We start from the raw sequence: 19423 nt of genomic DNA, 5'->3' as shown, positions 1-19423 counted from the left end.
TGATGAAATTTATTATACAACCCTTGCTAAATCACTATTATCATTATCATTATTTTATTTTTATTTGTCAAGTATTAATGGACCTTGGAATTTCATCAGGCATATATCTATATTTTATTTTCTTATTTACCATTCATTTATAATTGGTCTAATTTTATATAGAATGATTTCTATAAGAAAGCACATATTTAGATTTAGATTTCTTCTTTTGTAATTGGAAGATGGGATTAGATCATCTAATCCAATCTCATTTTAAAAATGAACAAATTGAGGCATAAAGAAATACATTAGGGGCCGGCCCCGTGGCTTAGCAGTTAAGTGCGCGGGCTCCGCTACTGGCGGCCTGGGTTTGGATCCCAGGCGTGCACCAACGCACCGCTTCTCCGGCCATGCTGAGGCCACGTCCCACATACAGCAACTAGAAGGATGTGCAGCTATGACATACAACTATCCACTGGGGCTTTGGGGAAAAAAAGTGAGGAGGATTGGCAATAGATGTTAGCTCAGAGCTGGTCTTCCTCAGCAAATAAAAGGAGGATTGGCACGGATGTTAGCTCAGGGATGATCTTCCTCACACACACAAAAGAAAGAAATACATTAATGTCAGTGTAAATTTAATCTTGTATTTCATTTAGTGGGGTCCTTTACCATTTGCCAAGGACAATCCTAATTTACTTGAAGAAGTTAACTTCCAAGTTGAAGATACCTTTGGAATTTCCAGATATGACTTTCCATCATTATGAAGTAGAGCATATTTCTTAACTACAGTCGAGGGAGTTTATGATTGGCCTGACTCCATCTATTCCACATAACTTACATTAAAAGAATTATCATTAGATGAGAAAGGGATAAATTGGATACAACCATTACATTAAGCATAATATACCAAACTGTTGACCTTACCTCTATTATTGAAGGACAGACCGAGAAAAGACTGAGATTTCTGTGATATGAGCTGAAGCGCAGAGCCAAAGCTACTGATGTTTTTGTGATAGAAAATTAGCACAGAAAATTTAACATTTTATCTAGAAATAATCTGAATTTTGCAGAGCCTGTTTTTAGAGGTTTCAAATCAGCATTGACTGTATCATATTTCTCACAATCACAATTTAAAAATTGCAGCAATTTATTTTTGCCTTTCTCACATAAATTATATTCCTGTCAGCTATGCAAGCACAGCGTAGTAACATGATTCATTTCAAAAAATGAAAATAAAGCGTGAATAAGTAAAACCCAAATAAGACACAACCCTTAAAATGCTAATTCTCTTCTTGTTCTTTATATCTGAAAATGAGCTGCCCTTTGCAAATACCAAGCTCTGTGTTAGTTAGGCCAGGTCTACGGAAGTCAAGACAAGGATTGAGGCTGTTCTCTCATTTTGAATCAATCCAGCCAGCTGTTCTCAGTCACGTGGAGACTACGCAAGCTTTGCTTTGGTTATGTGCAACTGGTTTGAAACATTGTAAAGTGTTTAGAGCAGGAGAGTGGTGTTCTGGTCGACAGAAAATTAGATTCCTGTCTCCTTGAGAGCAAGAGACTAGCACATAGTTTCAAGATTAATCATTATATTCATATCTACAATAACAGTAATTATTTATTGAGTACTTCCTATATCACAGGTCTCATTTTTATTAAATTTTAAAATTTTGCAATCAGTAAGTGAATGCATTCTCATTGCAAATGATTCAGTTCATACTGTATTATATATGTGTATATATATTATATATTTTGCTATTTTGTATTGTGGCTTTAAAAAACATATTTGGTATCAATTTTTATGTATTCTTCAAATTATTTTTAATTTTAATTAAAACCATATGACTTTGAAAGTTCTTTGGCAATATGTATAGATATTCCTTCTTTTAAACAGTTGCATTGAACCATGAACCACTGTTAATCTAGCTATCTTGGTGGACATCCACAGGTTCCCCCACATCCCCAACTATAAACAATATCTTTTTTTCAAGATTACACTATTTATCTAGGGCAGACTCTAAGAAATGGGATTGTTGGATCAGGGTATGTATGTTTTACATTTTACAATATTCTACCAAATTGCACCCTCCCCAAAGAATGTATCAATGTATACTCACCAACATTGTATGCAATGTAACTGTGGTTTTTTGTTTTGTTTTGTTTTGTGAAGAAGATCAGCCCTGAGCTAACATCCAATGTCAATCCTCCTCTTTTTTTTTTTTGCTGAGGAAGATTGGCCCTGGGCTAACATCCGTGCCCATCTTCCTCCACTTTATATGGGATGCTGCCACAGCATGGCTTGACAAGCGGTGCTTTGGTGTGCACCAGGGATCCAGACCTGCAAACCACAGGCTGCCGAAGCAGAGCGTGTGCACTTAACCGCTGCGCCACTGGGCTGGCCCCTCAATGTAACTGTATGTTCAGTAAGTAACTGTTTCTCTACAACCTCACCAGCACTCTAATTATTGTTAAAAATTCTTTCCAATTTGATGGATACAAATTATCTTCTGGCTGTTTTAATTTGAATTTCTTTGATTATTACCGCGTTTGAGAATTTTTTGGCGTGTATTCATTGGTCATGCATATTTCTTCTTCTATGAATTGTCTGTATCTATATTTTACTCACTTATAAATTGTGTTCTTTGTACTTTAAAAATGAATTTTAGAAGTCCTTTACATATTCAAATATTCTGGATGTTATTTTTTACTTATGTATAATAATAACTAATGGTTATTGAGTCCAGGCACTGTTCTAAGCACTTGTATGGATTAACTCATTTAATCCTTTCAGCACAATGAAATTGGCAGGATTGTCCCCATTTTACAGATGAGGGGACGGAGGCAAAGAGAGCTGAGAGACCTTGCCCAAGGTCACAGTCCGTGGTAGAGCTGAGTACAAACTCACATGATCAGACAAACCCAGAGTCTAGTTTCTTAACCAATGTATTAGATGAGACATCTAATATTATATATGTTTCATCTAGTGGAAAAGTTTTCTCCCAGCCTGTCTCCTGTTTCTGTTCATGGTACTTTTTTTCACTATACAGAAGTTTATATTTTATATGACCAAGTATGTCAGTCTTTTCCTTTATTGTTTTCCCCCTTTATTGCTTATAAAGCATTCTGTATTCTAAAATTTAATTCTATATATTTTTTCTAATAATATTATTGTTTTATTCAGTTTGGAATACAGTCGGCCCTCCATATCCGCGGGTTCCGCATCCGCGGATTCAACCAACCCCGATCATGTACTATGTTGTCGACTGAGGGACTTGAGCATCCGTGGATTTTGGTATCCGTGGGGGTCTTGGAACCAATCCCCTGCAGACTGAGAGAAGACTGTATATGATGTATAAGCTGTAAATTTATTTTTACCCCACAAGATAACTATTTATTGAGTTTTCCCATTCATCATTTTCCTACTACTTTGAAAGATTACCCTTATCATCCTCTGAGTCTGTATTTTCTTTTCTGTTGCACTATTTTTTCCTTTCTTGTAATAAAACCACACTTAAAGCAGTAAATATTAATTGAATCACTACCACAACTTTATGTATGCTTTTTATGTCTTTAGGATCTAGTTCCTTACCATTACTTCCCAGCCTTGTCCTTTCTCAAGAATTCCTTTGAATTTGTCTAATGTACAATGTATACATTTGTCTATATTCCTGTGTCTATATTTTCATTCTTCCAGATGAAGTTTAGAATCTGCTTGTCGTGTTTCTCGGAAAACCTGCTAAATTTTTATTTTAAATGAATAAATTGATTAATTTCTGAAAAATAGACATCTCTATTACATTGAACTTCCTTAACCTGGCATAAGGTGTAGGTAAATTTGTTTACACCTTCATGTTCTTAAGTACAATTTTATGGTTTTCTTTATATAGGACTCACACTTTTTGCATTAGGTTTATTCCTAACTATTTTAATATGTGTGTTGCTAGTATAATTGGGTATTTTTTCAATTTGGCTATTGCTGATATTATTGATTTTTGTCTGCTTTTATTTTATATGGTAGGCTGGCTGATGTCACACCAGTTTGTCAATTGATTTTCTTGGTTTTTCTAAGTAGAATTTCTTTTCTCTCTTTCTAATAATTCTATCACTTATGTATTTATCTTGTATTTTATTTGGCAGGACTTCCAATACAGTGTTGAATAGTGGTGCTGGTGATAGAGGGTATTTAGTTCTTGTTGCTGGAATATTCAGTAAGAGTGCTTCCACTGTATCCTGCCAAGTATGATGCAAATTAAATATTACTGGTACTTACCCTTTGTCAAGAAGTTGTCTCCTACCTTTTGTTTGCTAAGTAGTTGTTTTATCTATTTATTGATTCATTTCTTTGCTTAGGAAAGAGAGTGGATTTTTCCCCCTGGATTTAGTGAGCTATAATTGACATACTGTATTAGTTTTAGGTGTACAACATAATAATTGGATATATGTATACATTGCAAAATGATCACCACAATAAGTTTAGTTAAAATCCATCAACACATAGTTACAAATCTTATTTTCTTGTGATGAGAACTTTTACGATCTACTCTCTTAGCAACTTTCAAATATACAATCCAGTATTGTTTTTTTTTTTTTTTTAATTTTTTGTTTATTGCAGTAACATTGGTTTATAACATTGTAAAAATTTCAGGTGTACATCATTGTACTTCTATTTCTGCATAGATTACATCATGTTCACCACCAAAATACTAATTACAACCCATCACCACACACATGTACCAAATTATCCCTTTCACCCTCCTCCCTCCCACCTTCCCCTCTGGTAACCACCAATCCAATCTCTGTCCCTATGTGTTTGTTTATTGTTGTTATTATCTACTACTTAATGAAGGAAATCATGCGGTATTTGACCTTCTCCCTCTAACTTATTTCACTCTGCATTATACCCTCAATGTCCATCCATGTTGTCACAAATGGCTGGATTTCATCATTTCTTATGGCTGAGTAGTATTCCATTGTGTATATATACCACAGCTTCTTTATCCATTCGTCCCTTGATGGGCACTTAGGTTGCTTCCAAGTCTTGGCTATTGTGAATAACGCTGCAATGAACACATGGGTGCATGTACCTTTACGCATGGGTGTTTTCAAGTTCTTTGGATAAATACCCAGCAGTGGGATGGCTGGATCATATGGTAGTTCTATCCTTGATTTTTTGAGGAATCTCCATACTGTTTTCCATAGTGGCTGCACCAGTTTGCACTCCCACCAGCAGTGTATGAGAGTTCCCTTCTCTCCACATCCTCTCCAACACATGTGGTTTCCTGTCTTGTTAATTATAGCCATTCTGACGGGTGTCAGGTGATATCTCATTGTAGTTTTGATTTGCATTTCCCTGATAGTTAATGATTTTGAACATCTTTTCATGTGTCTGTTGGCCATCTGTATATCTTCTTTGGAGAAATGTCTGTTCAGGTCCTTTGCCCATTTTTTAATTGGGTTGGTAGTTTTTTTTGTTGGTAAGATGCATGAGTTCTTTATATATTTTGGAGATTAAGCCCTTATCAGAAGTATGGTTTGCAAATATCTTCTCCCAATTGTTAGGTTGTCTTTTCGTTTTGTTGATGGTTTCCTTTGCTGTGCAGAAGCTTTTTAGTTTGATGTAGTCCCATTTGTTTATTTTTTCTATTGTTTCTCTTGCCCGGTCAGACGTGGTGTTTGAGAAGATGTTGCTAAGACTGATGTCGAAGAGCGTACTGCCTATGTTTTCTTCTAGAAGTTTCACAGTTTCAGGTCTTACATTCAAGTCTTTAATCCATTTGGAGTTAATTTTTGTGTATGGTGTAAGGTAAGGGTCTACTTTCATTTTTTTGCATATGGCTATCCAGTTTTCCCAACACCATTTGTTGAAGAGACTTTCTTTTCCCCATTGTATGTTCTTGGCTCCTTTGTCAAAGATTAGCTGTCCATAGATGTGTGGGTTTATTTCTGGGCTTTCGATTCTATTCCATTGATCTGTGTGTCTGTTTTTGTGCCAGTACCATGCTGTTTTGGTTACTACAGCTTTGTAGTATATTTTGATATCAGGGAGTGTGATACCTCCAGCTTTGTTCTTTTTTCTCAGGATTCCTTTAGCTATTCGGGGTCTTTTGTTGTTCCATATAAATTTTAGGATTCTTTGTTCTATTTCTGTGAAAAATGTTGTTGGAAGTTTGATAGGGATTGCATTGAATCTATAGATGGCTTTAGGAAGTATGGACATCTTAACTATGTTAATTCTTCCAATCCAAGAGCACGGAATATCTTTCCATTTCTTTGTGTCTTCTTCAATTTCTTTCAGAAATGTTTTATAGTTTTCGGTGTACAGATCTTTCACCTCTTTGGTTAAGTTTATTCCTAGGTATTTTATTCTTTTTGTTGCAATTGTAAATGGGATGGTATTCTTAATTTCTCTTTCTGCTACTTCGTTGTTAGTGTACAGAAATGCAACTGATTTTTGTATGTTGATTTTGTATCCTGCAACTTTACCATATTCGTTTATTACTTCTAAAAGTTTTCTGGTGGATTCTTTGGGGTTTTCTATATATAAAATCATGTCATCTGCAAATGGTGAGCGTTTCACTTCTTCCTTTCCAATTTGGATCCCTTTTATTTCTTTCTCTTGCCTGATTGCTCTGGTTAGGACTTCCAGTACTATGTTAAATCGGAGTGGTGACAGTGGGCATCCTTGTCTGGTTCCTGTTCTTAGAGGGATGGCTTTCAGTTTTTTACCATTGAGGATGATGTTAGCTGTGGGTTTCTCATATATGGTCTTTATTATGTTGAGGTACTTTCCTTCTATACCCATTTTATTCAGAGTTTTTATCATAAATGGATGCTGGATCTTGTCAAATGCTTTCTCTGCATCTATTGAGATGATCATGTGATTTTTATTCTTCATTTTATTAATGTGGTGTATTACGTTGATTGATTTGCGAATGTTAAACCATCCCTGCATCCCTGGAATAAATCCCACTTGATCATGGTGTATAATCTTTTTAACGTATTGTTGTATGCGATTTGCTAGTATTTTACTGAGGATTTTTGCATCAATGTTCATCAGTGATATTGGCCTGTAATTTTCTTTTTTTGTGTTGTCCTTGTCTGGTTTTGGTATCAGGGTAATGTCGGCTTCGTAGAATGAGTTAGGGAGCTTCCCCCCCTCCTCAATTTTTTAGAAGAGTTTGAGAAGGATAGGTATTAAGTCTTCTTTGAATGTTTGGTAGAATTCACCAGGGAAGCCGTCTGGTCCTGGACTTTTATTTTTGGGGAGGTTTGTGATTACTGTTTCGATCTCCTTACTGGTGATTGGTCTATTCAAATTCTCTACTTCTTCTTGATCCAGTTTTGGAAGGTTGTATGATTCTAAGAATTTATCCATTTCTTCCAGATTGTCGAATTGGTTGGCATATAGCTTTTCATAGTATTCTCTTATAATCTTTTGTATTTCTGAGGTGTCTGTTGTAACCTCTCCTCTTTCATTTCTGATTTTACTTATTTGTGCCTTCTCTCTTTTTTTCTTGGTGAGTCTAGCTAAAGGTTTGTCGATTTTGTTCATCTTTTCAAAGAACCAGCTCTTGGTTTTATTAATTTTTCTATTGTTTTTTGGTCTCTATTTCATTTATTTCTGCTCTGATTTTTATTATTTCGCTTCTTCTACTGATTTTGGGCTTTGTTTGTTCTTCTTTTTCCAGTTCCTTCAGGTGCATTGTTAGATTGTTTATTTGAGATTTTTCTTGTTTGTTGAGATAGGCCTGTATGGCTATAAACTTCCCTCTTAGAACTGCTTTTGCTGTATCCCATAAATTCTGGCATGTCGTATTTTCATTTTCATTTGTCTCCTGGTATTTTTTGATTTCTTCTTTGATTTCTTTGTTAACCCAGTCGTTGTTCAGTAGCATTTTGTTTAATCTCCATGTATTTGTGGCTTTTCTGATTTTCTTCCTATAGTTGATTTCTAGTTTCATACTGTTGTGGTCAGAAAAGATGCTTGGTATTATTTCAATCTTCTTAAATTTATGGAGACTTGTTTTGTGGCCTAATATGTGATCAATCCTGGAGAATGTTCCATGTGCCTTTGAAAAGAACGTGTATTCTTCGGTTTTTGGATGGAATGCTCTGTATATATCTACTAGGTCCATCTGTTGTAGTGTGTCGTTTAAGGCCAATGTTTCCTTATTGATCTTCTGTTTGGATGATCTATCCGTTGGTGTAAGTGGAGTGTTAAAGTCCCCTACTATTATTGTGTTACTGTCTATTTCTGTTTTTATGTCTGTTAATAATTGCTTTATATATTTAGGTGCACCGACATTGGGTGCGTAGATATTTACAAGTGTTATATCCTCTTGTTGGATTGTTCCCTTGATCATTATGTAATGCCCTTCTTTGTCTCTTTTTACAGTTTTTGTTTTAAAGTCTATTTTGTCTGATATGAGTACTGCTACCCCAGCTTTCTTTTCATTGCCATTTGCGTGGAGTATCTTTTTCCATCCCTTCACTTTCAGTTTGTGGGTGTCTTTAGGTCTGAAGTGTGTCTCTTGTATGCAGCATATATAAGGGTCTTGTTGTTTTATCCAGTCAGCCACCCTATGCCTTTTAATTGGAGCATTTAGTCCATTGACGTTTAAAGTAGCTATTGATAAGTATGTACTTACTGCCATTTTTTAAATTTTTTTTTTTTTCCTCAGTGTTTTAGTAGTCCTTCTCTGTTCCTTTCTTCTTCTATACAGAATTGATGGTCACTTTAGTTTGGCCTCTGTCTGAAAGCTGTACTCTTTAACTCCCCTCCTCCCTCATGTTTTTGATATCATATCTAACCTCTTTTTTGTGCATTTGTATCCATTACGTTCTAATCATGGAAATAGATAATTTTTCCTATTTGTGGTCTTTTCTTTTCCCCTTAAATCAGTCCCTTTAACATTTCTTGTAGCACTGGTTTCTTGGCGACAAACTCCTTTAATTTTGGCTTATCTGGGAAAATTTTGATCTCTCCTTCCATTTTGTATGATAACCTTGCTGGATAGAGTATTCTTGGTTGTAAGTTTTTTCCTTTTAGCACTTTAAATATATCGTGCCATTCTCTTCTAGCCTGTAAGGTTTCTGCAGAGAAGTCAGCTGATAGTCTTATGGGGTTTCCTTTGTACGTAACTTGACATTCTCTTGCGGCTTTTAGGATTCTCTCTTTATCTTTAATTCTGGACATTTTGATTATGATGTGTCTTGGTGTGGGCCTCTTTGGGTTTATCTTGTTTGGGGCTCTCTGTGCTTCCTGTACCTGGATGTCTGTTTCCTTCCTTAGGTTAGGGAAGTTTTCATCTATTATTTCTTGAAATCGATTCTCTGACCCCTTGTCTCGCTCTTCTCCTTCCGGGACACCTATAACACGGATGTTAGTGCGCTTGATGTTGTCCCAGAGGTCCCTTAGACTGTCCTCACTCTTTTTAATTCTTTTCTCATTTACCTGTTCACCTCGGGTAATTTCTTCTAGTCTTTCGTCCAGCTCACAGATCCGTTCTTCTGTATCCTCTACTCTGCTTTTGAGTCCCTCTAATGAATTTTTCATTTCCATTATTGTATTCTTCATTTCTGATTGGTTCTTTTTTATATCTTCCATTTCTTTGTTGACATTCTCACTGAGTTCATCTATTCTTCTCCCCAGATCAGTGAGCATACTTAACACTCTTAGTTTGAACTCTCTGTCAGGTAGGTTGCTCATTTCTGTTTCACTTAGTTCCTTTTCTGGGGTTTTGTCCCGTTCCCTTACTTGGAGTGTATTCTTTTGCCTCTTCATTTTGCCTCTTTCCCTGTGCTTGTGTCTATGTATTAGGTAGGTCAGCTACGTCTCCTGCTCTTGGATAGGTGACCTTATGTAAGTGATGGCTTAGGATGCTTCCAGTGTGCTTCCCTCAGTTCTCAATGTTCCAAGGGTGACCCCTATGTGGGCTACGTGTATCCTTCTGCTGTGTCCAGTTTGCTCTCCCTGTAGGCGTCCAGGGAGGCTGAGTTATGCTCCTGGCCAGCTGTTGTAATGCTCAGCTGCTTGTAGTTGTTGTGGGCCCTTCAGTCTCTTTATCAGGTGTGGGGATCTCCAGCACAGTTCGCTGCAAGTTCTAATACCACATTTGTGTTGCAGTATTTCTTTTAAGTGAGTAGGCCCCCAGCGTGGCAGGTTGTTAGGCTCAGGGCCTTACAATTGCTGTAAGCCTCTAGCCTATTAGGTCTCTTGTCAGCTCTCTGAGGATTGCAACTGGGTGGGGCTGGCCTCAGGCACAGGAGCACCCAATTGTTTCAGGTTTTGGAAGGTGGAGCAAACCTCCTATGTGGGTCTTTGAGAAGTACAAGTCTTCTGCGGCTGAGAAGCCCTGCCGCCCACAGGTCCACACACACAGTCAACACAGTCCTGCCCCGTGTGAGCGCCCCGACCTCCCCAAGCGGACCCAGTCTCTCCATGGCGGGAGCCCCACACACTCTGCCACCACCCCACACTCTCCACCCGCTGCTTGTGCTCACCCTGCCCCACTCAAGCCCGCTCCGCAGGCTGCAGAGAATCCAGTCCCCAATCTATGCAGGCCCACAAGTTGCCTGAGGGCTTGTTGTTGGGTGGGGCCAGTCTCTAGGGTGGGCTGCCTGCCCTGGCTGAGCTGGATTAAATCGGTGCTCTAGCGGGTGGGGCAGACCCTGGGCTAGCAGGCCTCAGGGAGAACTCCAATGGCGTCTGTGTCAGCACGCCCACACCAGGCCACAACAATGGCTGCCGCCAATGTCCCAGTCCCTGGAGAGGTCTCACCCCTCACCGAGATGCACTCAGGGCCTATTAGGTGAGTCTCTTGTCACCAAAGCACTGTGCACCTTTCTTTCTGGTGATTTTAGGATGCTTCCTGAAACGGGTGAGTTTGCGCCCGGGCCCTTTAAGAGCCAGTTTTAGTTTCTTTGTGAACCGGGTTTTCTGGGGGTGCTCCCCAGTGTTTTAGTAGCAGGCACAGTCAGATATTATGCCGCTGGTCTTGATTATGCTGGGTCCACAATATGCCCACAGCGGGGGCGCTCCCCGGCTCAGGGCCCCGCGCCTCCAGGGAGGCTGCAGACCTGTGAGCTGCTCCCAGCGGCCGTGAAGCTGGCAGCTTGTGAAGGCGGCGTTTTTCCTCTCCAGAAGGGAGTCTCTGCCTCTTCTACCCCAGTCAGGATTGTCCGTTGTTGCGGGAGTTCCTCTCATCCAGTTTTCAGTTCTGTCTCAGGGGTAATTTTTCCACGAGTAGTTGTAAATTGGCTGTGTCCACAGGAGGAGGTGAGTTCCGAGTCTGATTACGCCGCCATCTTGACTCCTCTCTCCAGTATTGTTAACTATAGTCACTATGTTGTATATTACATCCCCAGGACTTACTAATCTTATAACTGGAAGTTTATACCTTTTGACAACTTTTACCCATTTCCCCCACCTCCCACTGCCCGCCTCTGGCAACCACCAATCTGTTCTCTGTATCCATGAGCTTTTGTTTGTTTTTAGATTCCACATATAAGTGAGATCATGCAATATTTGTCTTTCTCTGTCTGAGTTATTTCATTTATCATAATATCATAATATTCTCAGGGTCCATCCATGTTGCCACAAATAGCAGGATTTATTTATTTTTTATGGCTGAATAATATTCCGTGATACATATATATGTACATATATATTCCATGATACATGGAATACATATATATATATATGTACATATATATAGACCACATTTTCTTTATCTATACATCAGTGGATGGACACTTGGGTTGTCTCCATGTCTTGGCTATTGTGAATAATGCTGCAATAAACATAGGGGTGCGGATACTTTTTTGAGATAGTGATTTCATTTCCTTCGAATATATACCCAGAAGTGGGATTGCTGGATCACATGATAGTTTTATTTTTAGTTTTTTGAGGAACCTCCATACTGTTTTCCATAGTGGCTGCACTAATTTACATTCCTACCACCAGTGCACAAGGGTTCAAGAGGGTGGATTTTATCAAATAATTCTCTAGAGTCATTCTTATCTCTAAAACTCCTAATGACTATGCAAGGTTAGAATGTGAAGTGAGGTTCAAAAGATTAGGTAGAGGTGCAGAATCAGCACCAGAAATATTAGAGAAAAGGGGGAAGCTCTTTGGAACTAAAGAAAACCAAGGGGAGGAACTACATTTTCCCTTCTTTCTGACCTTTCTCTGATGCCACTGAGAAATGTGGCAGAAACCATCTCCAAGGGAACTGGCATCTTACAACCAAAACTCCATGCCAGTTAAAGTCAAAGCCTCCATGATTGTATCCTAGCCCACATTACAGAACCATGAGCAGGTCTGAGCAGAAGAAAATATTGATTATTCTGAATTTCTCTTTGCATATGAGATATGTCCTGAGTCTGGTATTTCTGGTCCTTGCTATTTGCTTAAACTAAGTGGATGAACTGTTGTAAATCACATCAGCCAAATTTCCTTCCAGGCCAATTTGGCAGCTGTCATATAGATGTAATTGTAGGGTTCATTTGGGTAGAAATATATTATTATCTAAGATTCAAATGTTTGGTAAATATCACTGATTTTGATAGTATGTTTCCCGTTTTATCATTTCTACAACTAAATATCTATGCTGTTTTGGTATTGTTCTGAAGTATCTTTCTAACAATTTTTGTGGCTAACCTTATCCATCCTTTCTGCAATTTTTGCATTTTTCTGTGAGAGTCTGACTAGCATGCTTTTAATATTTGCAGTTTCAGTATTTGAAAGTATCCCCAATATTTTAATGTAGCCTCTCATTTAGATGCAAAACATATCTTTACTTTTAGAAAAATGCAGTTATGTTTAATAATAAAAACTAAAATTATCCTTAAGAAAGCAGAATTTCTAATAACTACAGAAGAATTCTCTTGTTCTAATTAGTGCTCTTTCACAGTAAAATTTTACTTTACTTTAGGTAAGAAGCTATTCAATGTCCTACTTAGACTCTCTGTGAAAAGAAGCCAGTAATACTAAGATTGCTAAAATTTTCAGAAGCACTTTACAGGAAAGATGGAAAATGCGCCTGCTTTTTTTTTCCATCTTTGATCTAAATTATATCCATAAATACTACATATTTTACAAAAGAAAGGAAATTATTTCTTTTCCCAAAAGACAGTCTTCCTAAGAATTCCATTATCTTTCACTAAGCATTAAGTGCTAAGGCCCTGAGGAATAGGGAACCTGAGACGTGGCATTCCTACAAATATTGATGATTCTCTTACTCCCTAGAATACTTCTTTCCTTCCTGCCAGTATAAATGTAACTGGAGTGACTGGTGTGACATATGAGCATCTTATAATCAGAAGATGCCATTGGGATGACTTGGCAAAAATGTAAACCAATCCACTGAAGAGAAATTATAAATGGTAAATACATGGGAAAATATTTTGTAGTAATTAAAGAGATTCAAATTTAAAAGATAAGTATTATTTCATTAATTTTGCATTTAAACTAGTAATATCTAATTCTAGTAAAGCAGAAATGCTCATACACCACTGATAGTAAGGATGGTGGTGCAATCTCTTTAGAGAGCAATTTGGTAATTCATATCAAGAGCAAAAATAATGCACACCCGTTGGCCTATAAACCCCACTTAAGGGTATTTATTTTAAGTGAATAATTCAAAAGGATGAAAAATCTATTACACAAAATTATATTCTTTTCAATATCGTTGGTCATGATTAAAAAAATGAAGAAAAAGCCCAGAGTCTTCATAAACAAGGCTTGGTAAAGTAAATTATGAAACCTACTTGAAATCCTCAGCAATCTCATGGTGAAAATTTATCAAAACGAGACGTACTAAAAGAATGCAAAATCTAATTGCAAAATAGTCTTTAGTATAGTCTTACTTCTGCACTGGAGAGGTGAGACTCATGGGACGTAATCAGATATCAACCTAACGTCTACTCACTTGTTGAAACCGTTTTGTGGGACTAGTTCTTCCCATCTTCTTGGATGACCGTCAGCTCAGGTCTCACGATCCTCCTAGTCATTCTAAGATAATGAAAGGTCCCACCAACTTTACAGAAACAAATAAAAATAATTTCTAAATTACATTTTATAATTTTCTAACATTTCATTTTAGAAATTAGTAATTACAACTCCATACTTATTCAAAATTATTTTTTGTCTTCTCTGTCTTAGTCCTGTGACGGGAGGGAAGAGGCATGGTAAATTTCTTCTCTTTTCCTCCTTTGTACATTTAGCTTTCCTCTTCTACCCTTCACCCACTGCCTTTCACCTAATAAGGGGCACAAAAGGTCTTAGTTGGCTGATATTGTTATGAGAAGGCGTAGGCCCTCCTTGGGCTTATCAGATATTTAAACTAACCCAAGACCCTCTTATTTCTGGGGGTCTCTTACTTACAGTTCTCTTGATAATGGTGAAGCATCTTGAATGACAGGCTGCTGGTAATTTTGCAAACCTCCAAGGCATCTGGCAGTCTTTCTCTTTTTGGCATTCTCTAGAGAGTACTTGAAATAATCCTCACATATCCTTTGCCCAACAGTGTAGTAACCTCTCCTTGCCAGTCCATAGTCTCTTGTATTTTAGAGTTTTCATGTCTGAGCCGCACCAGACTGCTGGAACCTCATAGCAAGCTCTTTGATCCCTTTTCATGGCTCCAGGTAAGGAGAAACACCCTTACCCTTGTCCACATCCTCCATGGGGTGTGTGGAGATGTCATAGCTCATGACTGCTCTTTCTACAAATCCATCTCTCTCCCCCTAATCCCCCAAACCCTTTGGACCTTTTGCTTATAAGTCCTTGACTTTTTCATGAACTTCATTTGGGGATATGATATTTATTAGTTTGGGACGTCAGTGAAATTGAGTCTAAAACAGTCCCATTTTAGAACTCTGTACAAATCACATAGTTTATTATGATCACAAAGCAGAGCATTCTAAATACTCAACAATAGGATAGTGGTTAAGTAAATTATTACTTAAGTTGAATACAGTGTGGACATTAAAAAAAAAAAACAATGTTACCACTTAGGGACAAGTTTAGGATAGAACATTTGGTATATAACAAATGTCACAAAATTGCATATACTCTATGAGGTCAATTATGTAAAATATGTGTCTTAAAATATTGAGACTCCTTTAAATAATATATTTTTTTCTTTTTTCTTTTATTTTTATGAGGAAGATCAGCCCTGAGCTAACATCTGCCAATCTGCCAATCCTCCTCTTTTTTTTTTTTTTTTTTTGCTGAGGAAGACTGGCCCTGGGCTAACATCCATGCCTGTCTTCCTCCATTTTATATGGGACGCCACCACAGTGTGGCTTGACAAGCGGTGCATTGGTGCGCACCCGGGATCCAAACCGGTGAACCACGGGCTGCCGCAGCAGAGTGCATGCACTTAACCGATTGCACCACCGGGCTGGCCCCAATATTTTTTCTTCTTACAGAAGAAATTTTTACAAGTTTAAATTTTTTTTTAAATATAATTTATTGTGGGACTGGTCCAGTGGCCTAGTGGTTAAGTTCAACATGCACTGCTTCAATAGCCTAGGTTCGGGTCCCAGGAATGGACCTACACCGCTCATCAGTGGCTATGCTGTGGTGGTAACCCACATACAAAATAGAGGAAGATTGGCACAGATGTTAGCTCAGGGCGAGTCTTCCTCAGCAAAAAAAAATTATGTATATCTAATTTATTGTGAAACTCAAGGCATCTGAAAACTCCTATGCTTACTATAGAAATGGTATTTGTTGGAGTTTGGGTGCTGGGAATATGGATTTTTTTTTCTTTTTCAAATATTTTCTAATTTTGTATGACTTTTGACAGTGGTGTTGCAATATTGACAGCAGGACTCTATAGCGGATAAGACTCACCAGGAAAATATCTCAGTGCTATAAGGTTATTCTTTATCATTCTAGAATCATTCATTCTTCAATGGCTGGGATGGTCTTTTATTCGTTTTTATATTCCCCAAATATGCACAATTAAGGGACTCAATAAATACATTTTAAAAATTAATAAATTAATGAATCAATTAGATACTGAGTCCTATTGTTAAATTTCTGTTTCTATTATCTTCTCTACAGTCTTTTTTCTGGCTATGTGATACACAGCATATCTATTTGATTTATGACGTTAAAATGTTTTATGCATATATTTCTTAAGGTGTTGGATAGATGTAGGATAATTATTAGCTAAAAAATCATGGTAATTTTGTTTTCTGTCTAACTTAGCACCCAACCTTCTTTTCCCTACTTATTTAGCACAGTCCTTGGCTAATGTCCAAAGAATCTATTTATCCTATTCTCACCTTATGAATTGATAGTAAATTTGTATTTGGGAATATAACTTTTCCTCTTATTTCACTAAAAAAGTGAAGTGCGGTTTGAAGCACCAGTCATACAGCTTATACAAAACGTCAACTTGAATAGTTTAGATAAGACGTCAATTTTACAATTTTGAATATCTGAAAGTTCTCCTCTAGTTTTGCATTTCGATCAATTATCTGACACACTTTTTTTTCACATTTTGCTTTTTAGTGATGATCTTAGAGTATGACATTAGAATAAAAAAGATCACCTTGGGTGCTGCAGCTTAGAACACTAGGAACATCAAAGGTTTCCTAGGCTTTATTTCATTTGGTTTTCATATCCTGATGGATCTGCCTTTCCGTTTCCGTTTTAAAGTTGAGGAAATCAAGGGTTAGGGAAGTAACTTGCTCACGTTCACATGTTAAATGCAAAAGTCAGATTTAAAACCAGATCTTTCTGACTCCAAAGGTCTAGGAGTCAATAGCGCTGGTTTGGTTCCCCCTTTGCATAGGATTTGATGTAGGAATGGGCAAAACTCTTTACCTCTCTGGGCATTAGAATCTCATCTGTAAAATCAAAATGATCAGATTAGGGGATCCCTCAAGTTCCTTTCCACCTTAGTCATTTTGAATCTCAGATTTTGGAAAATCATGCTTTGCTTTCAGAACCTTTAAACACCAGGAGTCACATGCAATTCATTGAATTTCAGAATGATCGGTTATATACCACACATGTACTCTTGTAGGATGCACCACCTTGCTTAGAAACAAATGCTTCCTGAAAGTTTAGTATGCTCATGGTGTTGTAATAGGTGAAATATCTGGTGCCAAGAGCCAGCCTATATTTGGGAATTCAGGAACATTGGCCCTTGGCCCTTTCAAGTACATGGAGTTGAACGAATCAGATTGATCAAAAGGGCTATCCTTAAAACTCTGTAGTATGATTGCTGCAAACTGTTCTTATGGGAGCACTCAGGGCCAGGTTTCTGTCATCTATATTTTATAATATCCATGGATTGAGAATTCTTTGTAATTCTCACTTTTATGTACATTACAAGCAACTACAGAGGGAGAAATATAAGCCTATTACAATTTGGAGGGAGACCTTTAAAGAACTTTTTTTTTTTTTTTAAATGCAAAAGCCATTGCTGCATTAGGTACAGGATTAGCAGTATAATTAGTGTAAATCAAAATGTTCTTGTATCGGTTTCATTTTTAGGAAATGTTAATTGCATGTTACTTTATGCTCTGTCTATATGATGGACTTCCTTAATTAGATTATGAGTTTTGGTTTAAAGGTCCAACCTCAGGGTAATTAAAACACTGGTAATTAACCACATTTTCTAAAACTTACACTCTGGAAATATTTTTGTAGCTATATTCCATGTCTTACCTCTTTAATGAACATATAATTTTTACCTTCCCTCTTCCTTATGAAAGAACAATGTGGCACAGTCATTGACGGGTGGCTATTATAATAAGAAACGGATTTTAATTTGGACGATCACATTTTTGGTATATTGACTGAGTTGCATCCATCAGAGAGAGAGACTGGCAGTGGTAATTTAAAATTCCTGCCTCTGTCTGCTAGGTTGAGCTTGGGCAACAGGAGCCCCTACTTGAGCCAAGAAGTAAAGTGTCATTTAATTGCTGGCATATTTCTAGTAGATTCTTGTGAACTTGCAGATGCTGTAAAGTAATACCCTAGACTTATGGTTAAGTATCAGTTCTTACAAACAGCAGCAAAAGCTTATCTGCTTGAGGAAAGAAAAAAGAGAAGAGGAAAAAAAAAGAGGATGAATATGAAGCAGTAACTGTAAGATTAAAAACCAAAGATACTTAGTTTCCAAGAGAAAATGACAAAGGAAGTGAGCAAGTAATATTACAGACACTTGTCAAATCAAATGAGAGAGACACAGCTTGGCCATGCAGTCTATAAAAGAGCAGTTGACAGAAGTGAATTTTGTCTGGGAGGAAAGACAATTCATCAATATGATCAATGGGGCTTTCTCATAACTTATCAAAGTCTCAGAAGTGTTCTGTCCTCACACATTTGCCTTTACCTCCCCTGGGACCCAGCAGAAACAGGGGCAGCCACACCTGGAAACTTGAGCCTCCTGACATCCATAGGATGGCAAATGAGGATCTTCTTCCCCCATCCCCAACAGTGCCTCCTTCTAGAGGGGGGCGATGGTGCGATGGGGCACCAACTCCTACTTTGCAGCTTAGTGTGATTCAAGACAGGTTAGCTGACCCACACAGTTTCCTCACTGTTAAAATGGAGACAATAATAAATGCTTAATAGTAGTGAGAATTAAATAACGCAAGTTAAGACAATGTATGTAACCCCCTTTGACCATGCTGAAGGACTAATACATTCTTCTTCCTCATAACTCGTTTCTTCTTTTAATAACAACAGTTCATCTGTTCACTTTCAAGGTGACATTGACACTTCTTTTAGGCATTAGTTTCCTACATGCTTTCCCTGTCCCTTGACTCAGCCATGGTCTACAGTAACATAGACTGTTCTAGAACATGAAGAAGTCCTGGCCTCTCCACACTCTCTTTTTTCAAGGACCATAAAATACTCCAACCACCTTTACGCCTTCACAACTTACATGCTGCTGTCACTTACCATAATTTCTCTCTATATATTTTAAACTCCTTAAGACATAATTATAGTTTTATATAATTAATGTTTATTTAAATTTTATGCATATTTGCCACTCCTGTTGTTTTTTACTCCTTTCTGTATCTACAATTTTCTAACTGAGATCATTCTTCTTCTACCAGGAAAATTTTCTTTAATGGCAAGCTGTCTCAGTTCTGTTTAGCTGAAAATGTCTTCGTTTTACCTTCATTCCCATTGAAACATTTTTGCTGGATATGGATTTCTGAGTTTTCTCTTAGCACTTTGAGAATATGATTCACTATATTCCAGCTTCCATTGTTTCTATTGAGAAATCTATTTTTAGTTTATCCATCACTTTACATGGGTCTGTCTTTTATCTCGGCTGCTTTTAAGATTTCCACATATTTGATGTTCTACAGTTTCAATAAAATGCATTGAGGTAGAGATTCCTTATCTTGTTTGGGATTTCTTGGGATTCTAGTACCTATGAATTGATATCTTTCATTATTCTGGAAAATT

At 37.4% G+C, this 19423-nt stretch overlaps 1 long non-coding RNA gene across 1 annotated transcript in view; it reads left to right on the top strand.

The window, feature by feature from the left end:
• Positions 1–10629: 10629 nt before the first annotated feature.
• LOC147913332 (uncharacterized) overlaps positions 10630–19423 on the top strand; it is a 45319-nt gene continuing 36525 nt past the window's right edge. The window contains exon 1 of the long non-coding RNA XR_015548873.1: positions 10630–10787. This is a non-coding gene — a long non-coding RNA (uncharacterized LOC147913332). The remainder of the gene's footprint in view (positions 10788–19423) is intronic.

Source organism: Ceratotherium simum, chromosome 28, assembly GCF_057802395.1.
Source record: "Ceratotherium simum simum isolate JZ-2026a chromosome 28, ASM5780239v1, whole genome shotgun sequence".
NCBI lineage: Eukaryota > Metazoa > Chordata > Mammalia > Perissodactyla > Rhinocerotidae > Ceratotherium > Ceratotherium simum.
This window is presented reverse-complemented; position numbering and strand designations above follow the sequence as displayed.